The sequence below is a fragment of the Leptosomus discolor genome, chromosome 1, assembly GCF_034619465.1.
Source record: "Leptosomus discolor isolate bLepDis1 chromosome 1, bLepDis1.hap2, whole genome shotgun sequence".
Taxonomy (NCBI): Eukaryota; Metazoa; Chordata; class Aves; order Leptosomiformes; family Leptosomidae; genus Leptosomus; species Leptosomus discolor.
Window position 1 is genome coordinate 105,674,288 of NC_141391.1, and position 16,550 is coordinate 105,690,837.

Here is a 16,550-nt window from a genome sequence, read left to right on the forward strand (position 1 = left end):
CTAAGGATGGCATTATTCTATACAGAACAGCCTGCGGTTCTTCACTGCAATCGCCCCCCCGCCCCCAACACAAACCCATCCATTACAAAGCTCCTGCAGTCTCCGATTTGTGTGCTTGTGATCAAACTTTCCTGCTTCTAATGCTGTGAGCATTTTATAAAAGATGGTTGCAATTCCTAGATGGACTGAGCGTGCCTGTTCCTGTGCTGTTGTGCAGCTGCTTTATTATGCTCCTGGCCTCTCATCAGTGATTTCAGTCTTACTATGAGACTCTACAGAAATTAATCTCTTGGAAGACTTCATTTATATTTTGATGATCACTTAATCTGCATAGCTGCACTGTGCACTATGCTTTGCGGTAGCAGCCCGTGATACCAAAATCCTGATAGCTACCCTACAGACAATTTTCGAGGCCATGTGAGATGATACTAGTCCTCGTCCCAGAACAATATCAACTGTCTCACCAAGCAATCTGATCTGTATTTTTACTCCTGTGTGCGTGTTAGCCCAGACACATTATTTTGAGCACCAGCTAATATATGAGAAAATGCCTCACGTTCCACATTTGCATGTGAATTTCTGAGGACACTGAGTCAGCTCACATGGCACACGTGAATTACAGCTGTGGGGAGGGTCCATAGCAGGACTCAGCAAAGGATGTAATATTTTGAAGATTCTTCTTCTTCTCCCTTCTTATGTTTTATTCTGCAAAATAAATTTACTTCTGAATGATAACCACAGGAGGCATTAGCAATCTCTGCAGCATGTAAAAATATGGGAAGCCAACAAGAAGCAGTACTTTTAATTTAAAACAAATATACGTTTCCTCTATTTTCAGGTCTACCACTTGGCTTGAACTGCAGATCCTGAGGAAAAAACTACCAGACTCTGGTAACAGGAGTGAAGGGAGATTTCTTCTTTCTTTCCGCTTTGTTTCCTCTCTAACAACAACCTCGCACATATAGGCACTGGGCAGGCTACTCCATGACACTCTTTCACAGTCTCCTAATACGAATTTACAAACGGTGAGCTAAGAGAGTTACAGATGCCCTCTTTAGCCCCTGCCTCCCACTCTTCCCACCACAAATGCTGCTGCAGCATGGCACTGGGAATGCAAATGTGCCGGCACTGTGGAGGTGATGGCAATTGTCAGAATGAAAGCCCCAGTCACTTACAGAGAGAGCATCTGGGACTACAGCAGCATCACCGTTGTTTATTACTCCCATTTTCATCCCTCCAGCTGGAGCCACAGTCCTTCAGATAATGCTTTTAGTCTTTCAAATGGCTGTACAGGGAGTGAAGAGACAGAAACCTGTGGCACCCACACAGCCAGCTGCTGCTGAAATCATTGCACCCGTGTAACAGTTTCTTGAATCGGGTGCTTTTTGTACACATTTGAAGTGCAGGCTTATGGCTTGAGAGACTTCCTTGTCGCCCGGTGGGCATCAGTGGAGTTGTGTTCCAGCTGAATTTGTCATTTTATAACGTAAATCCTCAGACTTCACTTCCTCTGAACATCTCTGTTGACTGCTTCAGATTTTCACAGCCTTCAGAAAAGCTACTACATTTTTTCTTCAGGGACAGTTGAGGAAAGCCTAAATTATGGAGTGAGTTAAGCTTCCTATAAGCAAGCTGAGGAATGGGGATGCTTTTGTTAAAGTTTCTTGACAAACAGCTGTTCTGTATTAAGTGGGGTCTGCAACCGTTCTTAAATTTATTATTGGTTTTAATTTCACCATTGCAAACTAGCTGGGACTTTCAAAATTGAGTCGAGCGTTGCATTTCTAGCAACAGGTGGTAGGATGGGTCTTTGAGCTTGCCAGCCTGCTACATTAGCAATTAAGCAGGTAATTTACGATCTGAGACACTATGCTGATAGAATTAAAATAACAATGTATTTTCTCATTCTGTACAAATGCCTTCAGTTTACTGAACTCAGAATCTAAGATATATTTTATGTATTTATATACATACATAAACCATCTGCTAAATTTTCTGTTTCTATTTTTCATTTCAGTTCCAAGACAGTGTTGAAACGAAGTACCATGTTTAACTTTGCGCAGACTGCTCCTTTTGCCCAGCTAGTGACCTCTTTTTCATCTTGGGGTCCATTCAGACATCCATGGAAGGCTCGTGTGGCCTGGAAAAAGTGGAAGCCGATTCAATAATACCAAGATTTTTGTTTAATAACTTCACTACCTCTAAGTACAGTTGGTTGGTTTATCAGCAGCCCCCTTCTCTCATGTAAAAGGTCTGTAAGGGCAATAAGGTGTGAATTAGTATGTTCGATCTCATACTATGGAAGACGAGGTAACAAGAGCCCAAAAGCTGAGAGGAATGTTTGGGGATTCCTGGTCTTTGGGGAGGGTTGGACAGATGTCAGACAGCAGGACAGCTCTGGGCAAAGCTGCAGAAGGGCTAGACCCATGGAGGGGAAACTGACGTGGACAAAGCTCAAGAACTGTGTCTGTGGAGAGATGGGCAAAGCATAAGGGAAACATAGGAAGGGATTAAAAAAAGAAGTACATATTTGACAGTAAAAGAAAAGAATTAATGACTTTTGAATAGTGCTAAAAAAAGCTTACTCAATAGCACTCAGCTATTGACAGAAATCAAAGACATCCTGTTAGTTGCCTCTATTTTTGTTAAATATTAATGATTTGGGATATTCACAAACTGCAATGCTGTTTCATCTGGGAGGACAAATCATAGCAGAACAAGCTGCTGAAAAGAGGCTGAGAGGACCATAACCGTCTCATCTGGTGGCCTTCATGACATGCAAAAAGCACATCATGACTTTCGGTTAAAGGGGTGCAAACAGCTAAGTGTCATTTGCATAGTTGCTCTGAAGTTCCTGTGGAGTTAGATGCTCTCAATGGTTTGCTTTAATCATTCAGAAATGCTGACTGTTCTGTGAGCAACGCCAAACACAACTTGGCTGAAAAGCAACTGCCCTGTTGCACTGCAGGGTGACTTTTTTATTTGTTGGGAGAAGTGCATTAGTGTAGAATTGTTTGTTTGCATAGAGGACAGTGAGGAAAAACAACACCGGAAAGCCTGCACCTGCAGTACTTTACTAGAACATTGACCACACCAGGCATGAGGCCAAAAATATCTAGGAAGATTCGGCGCGTGTAGTGGAAAAAAAAACCAAATAAATGTTAAGCTCTGGTTCTGCTAGGAATATTTGCATTATGTAGTAATTGGGTAAAAAAAAATACCAGGGGTACAGAACCAAACGAAGAAGCAGACATCCTGAAGTTCTCCTCCTTACTGACACCATCAGCAAGCAACAACAGCTTCTGTCAACAGAAGGAGAGGCCTTAATAACACCGTATTTGTTTGGTACGGAGTGATGTCCGCGTATGTTCACATCCTAATCACTGGAGCAATTACTGTTGTTCGTATCTCCATTTCATTTCCTTGGCTGAGCGCTCCTGGGATTTTGGACTGTGATTTCATTATTCGCTTGGCTCTGCCATTTGTATTGTCTACCTGCTCCAGCAGATATCATCAACTCTTAATACTCCTGTGCTATGCAGAACAAATCATTTGCATTTGAGTAGGTCGCTATGGCTACTGGCTACCTAAATGTGTACTGCATCTGTAAAAGCCAAAAACTGAAGGTGCTTTGCAGAATTCAGACAAGGATCAACTGTTCACTATTTGAAATCATATCCGCCCCTATTGTTGTTGCTAACAGCACATACTTGTGTAGGGTTGATTAGGTACAATCTCTCTCTTCCTATTTTGGATCAATGTTTAGAAAGCCTCTTTCTCAGGGCTGCAGGCTGACTCCAAAGGAAAAAAAATGTCTCTAGAGGACACTTGCGTGACAGTGAGCAGATTAATTATACCTGCAGTGGTTCAAGGTGTAGCATAAAACCTAAAGGTTTTCCATTAAAATTAATTCTGTGCTATTCGAAAATACAAATTCCTGCTGGAGTTGTCTGAAATAAATCTGGTAATTTATGCTCTAGCAGTTTTTAGAGTACAGAAAAACTCCTTAACTGGGACTAACACAAAAGGTGCCAGCTCCGTAGGATCCAAGTCTTTGACTTGCAGAGGTTCATTCAGAAATACTAACCCTAGTGCTTTGTCCTGTTCCCTACATGAATCACAACGTCAGGGAAACGGTATTATCCCTGCTAAAGAAAAAGGTGAGCACTGAAGTGAAGAGACTCCAGGAGGAGACAGTGAGTCAGCAGCAAAGTCTGGACCAAAACTCGAACTTGACACTTGGAGGCCTCTCCTCAGAGTTGAGAACAAATGGAGAAATCACCTCTGTGAAAGCACTGGCTGTAGCATTGTACAGAAAGAATCTGTCTGAGGAATCATCCCTAATACAAATAAAATACAGCTGACAATTGGACTAATAACACTAATTTCGTTGGTGTGAATGAAATAAGCCTCCATGATCAGAAATTCAACGAACACCGGTAAATTGCGTGTATTCTATAAAACCACTTGCACCTATTAGGAGATACCTGGCAATGCCACCATTGTGTCCATGCCACAGGCTGCTTGCCCCACTTCAGAAACCATGAACGAGTCTTCCCGTTGCAACTCTGCTGAGAGATCCATGGGAGCATCAGGGGGAAGTTTGTTGCTTAAAAGTAACTGAAGAATGTTCCAAAGGTTGTGATACTGCTTTCGTTTCCCTCAGCAAACACCTTCCGTTAGCTGTTATGTTGGGAGTGCAGCTGGAAAATTAAAAAATTTCCCTCTTTCCTCTTCACCAAAAGAACAGACTCTTTTTCAGGTCAAAGTACACATCTGACCCAACGACGTGCTGCTTTGGTAAGTGTGGCAACAAAACGTAGGTGGAGCGAAATATCCGTTCTCTTATTTACCACTGAAATTCATTAGGTTATGAAGCAGGCTGAAGTGTTTTATTGCTTATTGTAGCATAATATTAGCATTTGTGGATAAGGTCCACTTGCTTCATGAGTGTTCAATGAGAACCTCTATGGCTGAACAATGCTTCCATATACATAACATGCTAAAATGAAAAAGCTGTAAAATAATATTAGACACCATTTGCACACAAAGATACACAGGCAGAGCACAGAAGTAGCCAAAAAATGAAACTTGACATGCATGCTTGGTCACGACTTTGAAAGTTATCACATTAAGATTGAATAACAAAGCTCAGCAATTAAAGGGAAAATCACATCTGAATATAGTTTGGGATTATTTGCTGAAAGCATTTTATTAGATTTTTATTAGATCATTTTGTGATCCAACCTGTGCTGCTTTCTTCTTTGGGAAGACGATTTCCATTGTTTGCCATGTTCTGAGGTGGTAGTGGGCTTTGTTGTACTCCAGCTATGTCAGCTTCCAAGGTCTGGTGAGACTGAATTTCTATACTAAGACGACAAGTAGAGAAAGCATGGAAAAAAGTATATCAGACCTTCTGTACAGAACCTGAAAGAAGACAGAGAGTGGAAAATAGGACACAATCTCTGGTTCTTATCCTATCAGCAGGTCATCTCCAAATTTTGCAGCCCTTACAAACAGCTTTCAAAAGAGTCTTTAGCTATGACCTTTCAGCATGGCTAACTTCATGAAATATTAGCAAATATTGCCACTGTTTTTTGGATATTGTCACTGTTTTTTACTGGCTATAAATGGAAACACCTATCTCACAGAGGTCTTTCGGTACCGTTGATTTTTCCCCACCTTTTCACTTGAGCCTTCCCTGCTCTCCCCTGAGGTGAGCAATCCCACACTGCAATGGGTCTGCCGCACTCCTAGCCGCAGGCAAAAGGGACCTCCAGCCTGCCTACTGGCCCACTGTGAGGAAAGAAGCAGGCTTGGCCCAACAAGAGAAGCAGCAGTTGAAACACTGTTTGATTTTAGCACTAGGATGAAGTGATTACAAAGAACTACCAAGCCAACTTATAATAAAAAGGCTACATGAATCTATTTTGGTCTTCCATCCATCCCATCTGGAAGCCTTTTTTTTTTTTTTTTTTTTTTTTCCAGAACTTGCAAAGAGCTTCCTTCTGATTGCCTCCATTGTTTCTGGAAAGAATTGTTTTTGAATGGCCTCCATCAGCTTTAGCAGGATGTTGCTTATTTGCAACCATGGCGCTGCCTTTCCAATGGCTGAGTTTAGAAGCCAACTGGTTAGAAACATTCGAGCAGCAAATCCTTCCCTAACCCCTCAAAGCCATGTGATCATTATCCTAACAAGCAGATAAGAGTATTAAATTATTATAGCTAAGCCTGTCATTGTTGCTGTTTAACTAATTTTAATTTACAGGTCGTGTTGTGTCATGGGTGCCTGTTTCTTAACAGCACCTATTAATTGTACATCTGTATGTTCGGGGGGTGGGGAGGAGCCTCATCTGTTGTCGGCCCATCAGAGAGATCTCAAATTCAGTAAGGGTGGCACAGGCAATTCCCCAAAGCCTTCATACATCCTCAGTTCATTCACTTGTATAAGAGGATCCACATTTGCATGAGAACAGTCTTTTAACTCCAGGGCCTGTCTGTGGGGGCCAAACACTGTGGCACTAAGCTCTCTCACAGCACAGTTACAGCCTGCCTGACACAGCAGCCCAGGTTGCTCTTGCATCCGGACGCAGCTTTGCCCAAGGGTCTCAGTGGATTTTGGTGCCGACTTCAATAGAAGGTGAGTGTGAGAGCGGCAGCAGGGACAACGCAGTCCCCGCTTCTGTACCGAGCCATATACCAGGGAGATGTCCACCAGCTGCCCCTTGCATGGCCTGGATGCAGCTCCCTATTACAGGGTGGCTCTGGTGGCTGCTGTCTTGGGAGCCTTGGTGGGATCAGAGGTGCTGCCACAGAGTCTGTAGGTCAGAGGCAGAATGGGTCAGGCTATGTCACAATGAATTTTGGGTACCATAGCAGCTGTTTCAACAGGAAACTCTCCTAATAGTCGTCTTTAGCTCTCCTTGCAGGCTTACTATACCAATTACTACAATGCCGTGGAGAAGGCAAGAAAGTAAGTTTGCTCTGCCCCCCTGATTACATGCTATTTGACAAAGCCCTACGTTTTAATTTGATTTCTTCCTCGTTCAACTGCCACAAGCCTCAGCTCTGTCGATGTTCCCACATGCCTTCGTTATCGATAGCACTCCCACAAATTTCACATTGATCTTGCAATTAGCAGTGGGCAAAGGAGTACCGTGGAGACCACAGCTGTCTCCCCAGGCTGATCAGCGGGAGGCTTGGGCTTCAGGAGCTTGCCCTGGTGTGTCAGGTACAGCCCTTGGGCCAAAGGGCTGTGCTTACTCATCACCTCCACCTGGAAGGTAACTGAAGGTCCCAGGTGGGCATGCAACCTTACCAGAAAAGGTAGAACTTGTTAAATAGCCTCTAATTCACATACATGTTTGGATTTAGGTTTTTTTTTTTTTATGAACACCCTGCAACGAAAGGTGTTGCATTTCTGTGCATGCTTCAAGAGGGAGATGGTGCACCGAGGCCTCGGGCTGCTGCAGGCGTGGGGGCCTCCTGCAGCGGTGGGCAGCGGGGTCCAGTGGCTTTGGTGCCCGAGCGGCTGAGGAGGAAGCGTGTGCTGCTGCTGCTGCTGCAAACCACCGGTACGAGGGCAACCCCCTCAACCGGTTTCAGGTTGGCCTGGGGGCCGGCCCGGGGCCGCACCGCGCCGTCGGGCCTGGGCCTGAGGAGCCGCCTCGCTGCTCGGGCCTAACCCCGCGGTGGCCGGGCCCAGGGGACCGCGGTGCGGTGGGGACCGAGGAAAAAGAGCGGGCAGGGCTGCCCTGAACCGCGGCAGGCGGCGAGCCGCGCCCGGGCCGGGCCGGAGCTGCACCGCCCGGGCGTCGCCGCTAGGGGTCTCCGCGGGGCGGGGAGGGCCGGGCCGGGCCGGGCCGCACCGCCCGCTCGGGGGCGGGCCGGGCCATCAGCTGACCGGCCCCGCCGCGGCGCTCGGCTGGTGCCGCCGCAGCTCAGTCGCTCTCCCCGGCAGCGGCGCGGCCCCGCGGATTTACAGCCGGACCCCGCCGCGTCTCGCCGGCCTCCCTCCTTCCCCTCCTCCCACCCCCCCCTCCCGGCCGCCGCGATGCTGCCCCACTTAGCCCTCTTGCTGCTGGCCTCCGGCGCCGCTCGGGCTCTCGAGGTAAGCCGGGCAGGGGGCGGCCGGGCGGGGGCTTCCCCGCCGTCCTCCTTCGCTTCCCCGAGGCTTTGTCTGTCCGCAGCCGCCGCTGCGGCGTGGGCTTGGCCGCGGCGGGGCGGGTGGCGGTCGCCGGCGCCCGTCACGCAGCCGGGCGCCACGGGGCTCCTTTCCCGGCTACTGTCGCCCTCCCGCCGCCGAACAATAGGGCCGCTCCCGCCGAGCGGAGCGGCGAGCCGGGGGGTGGCGGAGGCAGCGATGAGGAAGCGGACTGGGAGCCTCTGGGGCTGGCAGCCTCTGGGGCTGGCGCCCTCCGCCACGCGTTCCGCCGCGGGCGGCAGCGGCCGTCCCTGCCGCCGGGGCCGGCTCCCTTCGCTGATCAGGCTGCCGCCGCCGGAGCGCTTCCCCGTTAACTTCGGCCGCCGCCCGCGGAGCCGTCTGGCGCGGGGGGCGGTGGCGGGGGTCCGCGGGGAGGGGCGGCGGCTCCGCCAGCCGGCGGGCGGGGCGGGGGAGGGCCGAGAGCGTGTCCCGCGGGGGCGCCGGCTCCGCCGCGGGGGTTTCTCCGCTGGGGGGCTGGGGAAGGAAAACTTTCCCAGCGTGGGGGCGCGCTGCGGGCGGGGGATCCGGGGGCATTCCCCTCCCTCCCCTCCCCGTGGGGCTGGGGGCGCGGAGCTGGGCTGCGGGCACCCCCGCCCCCGGTGGGGGCGCTGCCGGGGGAGCGCAGGGCAGCGCCTCCCCCATCGCGCACCCACAGGCAGGTGTGTGCGGGGCGGCGGGGAGCTCCCAGCGGGCTGGCGCAGCAGCCCTGCGGGGGCGGGAAGGCGGTGCCCGCGGGGGTGCGTGGGGAGGGGGCGGCGGCCGGGGCCGTGCCGTGCCCCCCCCCAGCGGGCGGGCCGGTGCCGAGCGGCGCGGAGGCGCGAGAAGATGGCGCCTCTGCAGTGCAGCAGTGAGGCGCCGCCGTGCGCGCTGCGGCCGCCGACAGCCCGCGCCCCTCCGCGGCCGCCCCTGCCCTGCCCTGCCCTACCCGGGGGCGGCTCCGACCACCTCCAGCTTGGCGGCACCCTCCGCCGGGCCCCCCTCTGGGTGGGGCTGGGGGTGGGAGGGGTCGCCCGTACCCCCCCCTCCGGCCGCCGGTGTGAGCGCACCGCGATGCCTGCCGGGGTCGGTCGGGGGAAGAATCCCGGCGGGGCTGCATAAGCCTGGACCTCAAAGGAAGAGCCGACAAGGCTGGGTGTCTGTGCCCCTTCCCCCCCCCGGAAAAAAAAAAAAAAGAAAAAAAAAAAAAGGTTTGGGAGAGGAGAGTTACCTCCTGATCTCCTTCGGTCCCTGGTTGCCAGACCTCGGCCTTGAGACCTCAGCTTCTGTCCTCTAGTTATTAACCCCCGCCTTCTGCCAAGGGGGGGCTCAGGAGGTGGGTGGGGGTGAGGTGAATGGCGACATTTAGCCTGAAAGCGGAGCCTGAAGCTTGCGGTCCCCCTCGGGCAGGGGGATGCAGGCCTGCGGCTCAGGTGCCCTTTGCAGGAGGGGCCCTTTGCAGGAGGGACCCCGGTACCTGGCGGAGGAGAGGAGAGCTCTTCTCCATCCCCACTGCCAAGGCTGCTGGCCGCAGGCTCTTGCTTCTAGGTGTGATCTCGCCAGCGTTTGGCAGGGTATATCAAGCTGAGCGGCTGTAAAGATGCGCAGAGGTTTAAAGCTTCCAGTTACAAAACTCTTTTGGGTTTTATCGGCTTGATGCAACCATTTGCTGTCTGAATGCCATAGAAGGAAATCTCTGCCTTGGGTGCATAACTGAAGTAAAACCCAAGGTTTTATGATTGACATAGTGCTTCAGGATAGACCACAGAGGGATGGGCATTTCTGTTGGGTCCCTGTAGCCCCGGCCTTACAGATAGGTAGGTAGGTAGGTTTTGCTGCTGTAAAGCTGCTTGCAAGGAAAGTGGCTCAGATTTTGCACCAAAACCGTTTGGGGGAGGGTCTGTATTCGGAGACCTCTGCAACGGTGTCTGCCTTGGTGATATCCAGAATTTTCAGAGACGTCCTTTGCCTTGAAACACTTGCTTAAAAGGGCACTGATGTTTCTGCAGAAGCTTTTGATCTTCTGTCATTCCATATGAACATTTGAGGCTTTGCCTTTATCTTTTTTTTTTTTTAAATGTTTGATAGCAGGGTGGGTTTTAGCCCTTGGTCCTCTTGTGATCACGCATTTGTCAGTCTTGATACCTAAGGCTAATGTTTTGAACAAGTGAGTGTTTTTATAATACTAAGATATTTCATAATAGGAATTGCGTGCATTTACCGCATTTGAACTGTCTTCATATGCTGAAGTATGAAATTTTGATGTTTAAATTAGATTCTCTTTAGATCTCTTTCCTGAAATGAAACGTTTTTTTCCAGCCATTTTAACAAACGCTTTCTGGAAAGCGGCAAAGAACCTGTACTTTACTTTCGCAGGGAGTGGTATAAGGAAGAGGCAAAGCAGGAACAAAATAAATTCTCTCAATATTACACATAAAGAATTCCTTTCTAAAATTACAGGTAGATTAATATTTATTTGTGCAGCTTTAAAGGAAATACTCCTTAGTGATGCCGCGGTGATGTCGTGGTTGCTTAGCATGTTGCTTTTGCCACTCATGTGAATCATACTTACTGGGGTTAGGAAATCCATTGGCCAAGAGTTCTTCTAATCTGTGAAACTGTCATATTTTTCCGTAGCTATTTTTCCATTTAATCTCTTTCCTTTAATTGTCTGGATTTCAGTAGATAAATGCAACAGACAGTAACTGTCCTCGTGGATTTGTGTGAATGATCCCGGTTTATAAAGATTTCTTCAAATTAGCACGCTGAGGTTATCAAGATTTCTGCCATGCCTGTTCTGCTTGCTGCTCTAGCTCCATGTTTCTGAGTGAGCCTCTTTTACCAACCGACTGAAATCAAGTTAAGACATTTATCTCACACAAGCTGACCCTCAGAAGATAAGTTGACAAAAAGTGTGTTGCCTGATAGCTTTTTTTTTTTTTTAACTGGGTATTGTAGTGCTTTATATGTTCTTATTTTTCTTCTTTTTTTATTTTTTTTTTTTTTAAGTGGAAGGCCCCAAATACTTGTTTCTTCATTGTTTAGTTTTCAGGCAGACCTTTAGAAATGACTTTGCAATGTGGGAAAGGGAACGAAGCCTTTCCTTTGTTTCGATGACGGACTTTCAGTTGCTCTTCCTGTCATTTCTGTTCCCGAATTTCCCTGGCAAAGGCTTTGTGTTTGTTTGAAGGGTCCCTTTTGCACTTCCTATTTAAAATGCTGCCGTGTTGGGGTGGGTGGCTGTGTGGGTAAGTGGGGCAGGGCAGGCAGTGTGGGTTCTGCCGCTGCATCAGGATCCTTGGCAGTCAGGTGGACAGATTAGAAGGGTAAAAAAGGAGCTTCTCCCTTGCTTACTTATTTGTCTTTGTTTGATTAACGAGCCACAGACAATTTTGAGGCTCGCGTTCTCTTCAGATGCCTTTTCGGGGGGGGGGAGCAATCGGCTGCTGTGCTTCTTCACCAAACACGTATGAAAATGTGACAGAGCTGACAAGATTTTGATACTTTAAAATTATTTTTTTTCCATGAGCTGTTTGTGTGACAGATGCAAATGATCTTTCTTGATCAGTTTTAGTTGATCAGTGTTGAATTGTATGGCAAACCTACAAGAAGTATAGATTGTCTTTGGTGGCTTTTCAGGACTTTCTCTTTGCATGTGCTTGATGAACTGTAAAGGATAATAAACAGTTTGGTTTATAAGTTGTATGAAGAAAAGGTATGACAGTTTCTTTTAATTGGCAGTCCTTTTCCAATACGGAGCTTAGCAAAATAGCTTGAGAGCAAGGTAACTTCATCTACCTGCTTGATGAATTGGCAGCTGTTTTTCTGAGCAGAATAATTTTTTTTTTTTAGTGGCTCAGTAAAATCATTAAAACAAGTTGTTGGGTGTGGAGACTTGGTCAAGAAATTGGTAGGTAGGATTACAGGATCCCTCAGGACTTCTCTGGTCTGACCTGCTGCCCAAGCCAGACCTGGCTCTGGGATCAGACCAGGCTGCTCAGGGCTTTCTGGAGTTGGGTCTTGAAAACGGAATTCCAAGGACAGAGCCCGTGCAACCTCGCTGGGCAGCCTACTCCATCCATGGTTTGGTTGGTTCACCTCTGGCTTGAAACGTACCTCCAACCAGTTATTTTAAGGCAGTGTCTCTAGGCTTGATTTACATCCTTAATCCTGAATACTCTGAATGAGTGTTGTTTTGACATCTGTCACATATTCCAAAAAAATGTATGTAATAGCCAGGAGTTGGAAAAAAAATTGTATTTAGGTTTAATTAAAAAAAATCTGTCCAATGTCCATGTCCATGTACACATGCAGACACATAATGCATTAAAATCACACACCCAATGTGTCAATATAATGCATGCAAATATATATCAAAATCCCCAGTATATTTACGTGTTTAATGCATGACATTAAAATCTCCGTACGCGTACATCTGTGTACATGCCTTGTATTAGCGTATAGGCTGTCTAAAACCAGTAGTCACTTACATCCATGCAACCAAGAGACGAGGTTCTAGACTGCTGCTGATAAAAGTATAATTGGGTTTATATATGGTAATAGGTTCATTGAAGTTGTTAGGTGAGCTGTCTGGTGTAGTATTAACACGTAAATCTAGAGCTGTGTGTTATTGGATTTAAATTCTGGGGATTTTGAGAAAAATCCCGTGGCATAAGAAGATTAAAAGTAAAGCAAATTGAAAGAATACCGAATGACTTTCTGTAAGCTTCGTTAAGCGTTAGAGCATGCGCTTGCGATGGAGTATGGGAGTTTACAGCCATTGCTGCCAGGCTGAGGATTGCAGGAGCAATGTTGACAACAAGCTTGAGTCTGGGGACAAAGGACTCCTCTTAAGAGAAGTCAAACTTTTGCTCTGGTCTGCTTTTTTTTTTTTTTTTCTTAATAATTGAGTGCAGTCAGTCTGATGAGCCCTCATGCTTACAACTTTATCTGGAATGTGCCCTCCTTCCCTGGCTCTCCTTCAGAAATACCTGCAGTTGAGGTATTGAAAACACATTTTCCATCCCTTTTGATGATACCAAGCCAGCTGAGAGTATCAGCCAGTAATGGCTGGTGTGTGCTTTTGAGTCTCAGCCTCCTGAAATAAGTCACTTTTCTGACCTTGATTGTAATGTGGTATTGGTTCTGAAACCTGGCTATTTGTTGTCTTTTTCTATTAATTTTGATTAAAATCCTTTGGAGAGCTACCTGATTATTGAATCTTGTTGTGCTCTGCTGTAGATTCTAAAAGCTCTGGAGATGCCTCCCGTTTACCAAAGGTTATCAGCCTTTCCTTGTGAGAATTTAGTCGTATAACAGAAGAGAAACAAAACAAATGGGGATAATGGCCTCTGTTTAAGGGGATCAATTTGAATGACAGCCAATTAGTATGTGTGTATATATATGATTGTTTTGTTAAAAGAATACCACCACACATCAAGCTTCTTGCTATATGCAGGATATAGAATAGTTTTGATACTGCACTTTGTTATAAAACAAATACTTAACAATGATTCAAGTAATTACAAAACAAAATTTCTCAAGATGGTGAGGGGCAGTACACCCCACAGTGTTTACCTATCACCAGTATCTTGCAGTGGCTCACAAAACGTGCTTTCCAGATGACAAGCGCATCTTGGGCTGTGGGTGTAAATATATTAAAATAAGTGATGCTTTTTAGAAGGGTGCAAAACCTTAAACCACCTGCTGACGGTAAGGACACTGCTATTCCACAATTGTGTGTTGCAAGTTTCTTGTCCTGCATCGATTAATAGAAAAAGGAGAGCAGTATAGATACAGGTATTCTTTACTGTAGCTCCTGATGTAACAACTTCATAAACGCTGTGACTTCTTCAGCTGAGGTCTTGTGGCTTGCCATGTTGTCTTGATGGTCCATCCCAGCAAGTTCAGGAGAACTTGGTCTTCTCTTGAGGATTTAATATTAAAGGGAGGTGATTTACAGGGCTTTCCAAAAGAAGCAAACCTTCTGGTCAACTGATAGCATTCCATGGACTGTGGGACAGCCGAACCTTAAACAGAGGAGGGTGTGAGCCAGCATGCTTTGTGGCTGTGTGATCCAGCCGCCCTTTTCAGGCAGTAGGTAAACACTGCTGTTTGAGTGGCAACCGACCTAGCTCAGGAGCTGGCTTCTGAAAGCTGCTCTTCCTGCTTCCACCACTGGCCACCACTCTGTAAGCTCAGCCTTTTCAGTGCTCTTTGACTCCTCTCTAGGCTGGTTTTATGGTCCTGTGCTGTGTTGGAAGAAATGAGCTGTGCCATTTTGGTAGGTGTCATCTTCTGGCCGATGCTTCAGAGACCTGAGTCAGAAAATGGCCACAAGCAGTCGAACTGGCCCAGCTGAAAGAGCAGGCAGCTTCTTCGGGGGAAGAGCGCCAACCTCTGAAACCACATTTGCTGAAGTTTGTGTAATAGCATTTAATTAAGGTGTAAATGCCTTTGCCTCCCTCTGGTGACCTGCAGCAGGGCATGAACAGTCTTTTCACACATTGACCCCTCTTTGGTTCCTGATCGTTTAAAGTTGGTGTCAAGTCACTGCAAAAGGCAGCCATCCCCAAGGAGCTGTGTTCAGGGATGGATAACTCCATTCAGTTCCCACTGACCCATTTTGAGCTAATCCAGCTAGGAATTCTCTGTTCATCCTTCTCTGGTCTGTCTTCCCCTGGAGCAGAGCTTATCTATTCAACCACAGCAGATAACATGTGACAGGAATGGGCCAAAACTGGTTGTACCTGTTAGTAAAAGCATTTAAAAATTGCTCCTTTTCAGAGGAGGCTACCAGCGTGATCATCGGGTATGGCTGGTATGATTTATGTAACTTCTCTTTGGAATTGCAATTAGTAAAACAAAGCGCGTGTCTAATAGTTCAAGATGGGGGCAGGGGGAGGGTGAGCAAAACCCCGTGTTGTTTGGGAACTGTATTAATACTGGACTTCGAGGGTTTTGAAACTATGAAACAGGAATTTATACATACACAGCTCAAATTTAGGTAATACAGTTACTTGGTGCTAATAGATTTGAAATACGCTTTTTTTTTTTTCTTTTGAGGGGGAAAATTGCTTCTTCATCCACCTCCAAAACTTAGAAGTAGTATCCAATGGACATATATGGAGAAAAATAGAGATAGGGCAGGATTTTGGAGTTATCCCAATTTCCTTGTCATGCTATCACATCGTCTTGTGCCTGCAGCAAACCTTCTCTTACCTTATCAGCACATTTTTAAAGTAGAAATTGCTCATTCTGAAGCGCTGACCCTGTAAAATTGATTTTTCACTAAATTATGGTTTCTGCAAGGGGCTGATTTCCCCCACAGACCTGCTTTGTCAGGTACTATGATATAGTTTCAAGAAAAACAACTAACTACTTCTTTCTATGCTTAGTTATGTAGCTTTGGATCTGGAATACGGAGTACTGAGCTGATAGTTTTATTTCATTCTGCTTTTTCATCATTTGAAAGGTAACTTGAAAAACTGCATTTGTTCCCTGTGTCTCACTTGAAAACATGGGGAGTTAGATTCTCCCCTCCTCTGCCCTGGTGTATTATTGTTAAAAGATTTGATTCTGTTTGTAGTTATTTTTCAAAGCTCCTCGTGAACTAGGTCATGGTTTCTAGGTTGTTTTTTTTTTTTTTCTTGAAAAAAAGCTATTTTTAATTAATATACATCCCATATAATGCCTATATATTCATTTATATAAAGAGTCAAAAATACAGTATTGTCTAGGGAAAAGTAAACTAAAGAAGAGAAAAAAAAACCCTGTTAACTCAACAAAAAGGCAGTGGCTTTAAAATGGCATTAATAATTTTGAGTATTTTCCTTTTTTTTTTTTACAGGTGTTGTAAATTTAAATGTACTAAATGTCAATTGATTGTAGTTTAATTGTTGAGTGCTTACAGTGTGGAAATCAGGGAGTTTTGTGCATGCATTGCATTAGTAAGCATCTAGACATGTAGCGTGCATTAAGCTGTTGGGTTGTTTTGAAGCTTGTTTGATGTTCTTCTGCAGCTCTGCTACATGTGTCTCACCTGTCTTCTGCCCAGTTCTCTTAAGAGATACAACATCCTTAAAACACATTAGAAACATTTGTGTATGCATTTGTATTCAAGCAAGTGGAGGGGAATAAAATTGCTTTTAATTACATATCTTTCAGCATCCTAATTTCATTAGTTTCCTTTTTCTAATTCTGTCTTCAGTTCCAATGAATCTTAGAAGGATAATATCGATCCGAAGTTGCTTTACAACAAACTTTTTACACTGAGAATTTTGGAACTCCAGCTTGTCCTTTCAGTATTGCTTAGCTCCTAGAACTTCATTGCAAGCAATTTGCGGATGAGAACTTGTCTGTAATCCCAGTG

General features: G+C 46.3%; 1 protein-coding gene across 1 annotated transcript in view; it reads left to right on the top strand.

Moving 5' to 3' along the window:
- The first annotated feature begins 8,097 nt into the window (after positions 1-8,097).
- The window catches only part of APP (amyloid beta precursor protein), a 226,775-nt gene continuing 218,322 nt past the window's right edge, over positions 8,098-16,550 (top strand). The window contains exon 1 of the mRNA XM_086462757.1: positions 8,098-8,110. The gene's annotated coding sequence lies outside the window, so the exon portion shown is untranslated. The remainder of the gene's footprint in view (positions 8,111-16,550) is intronic.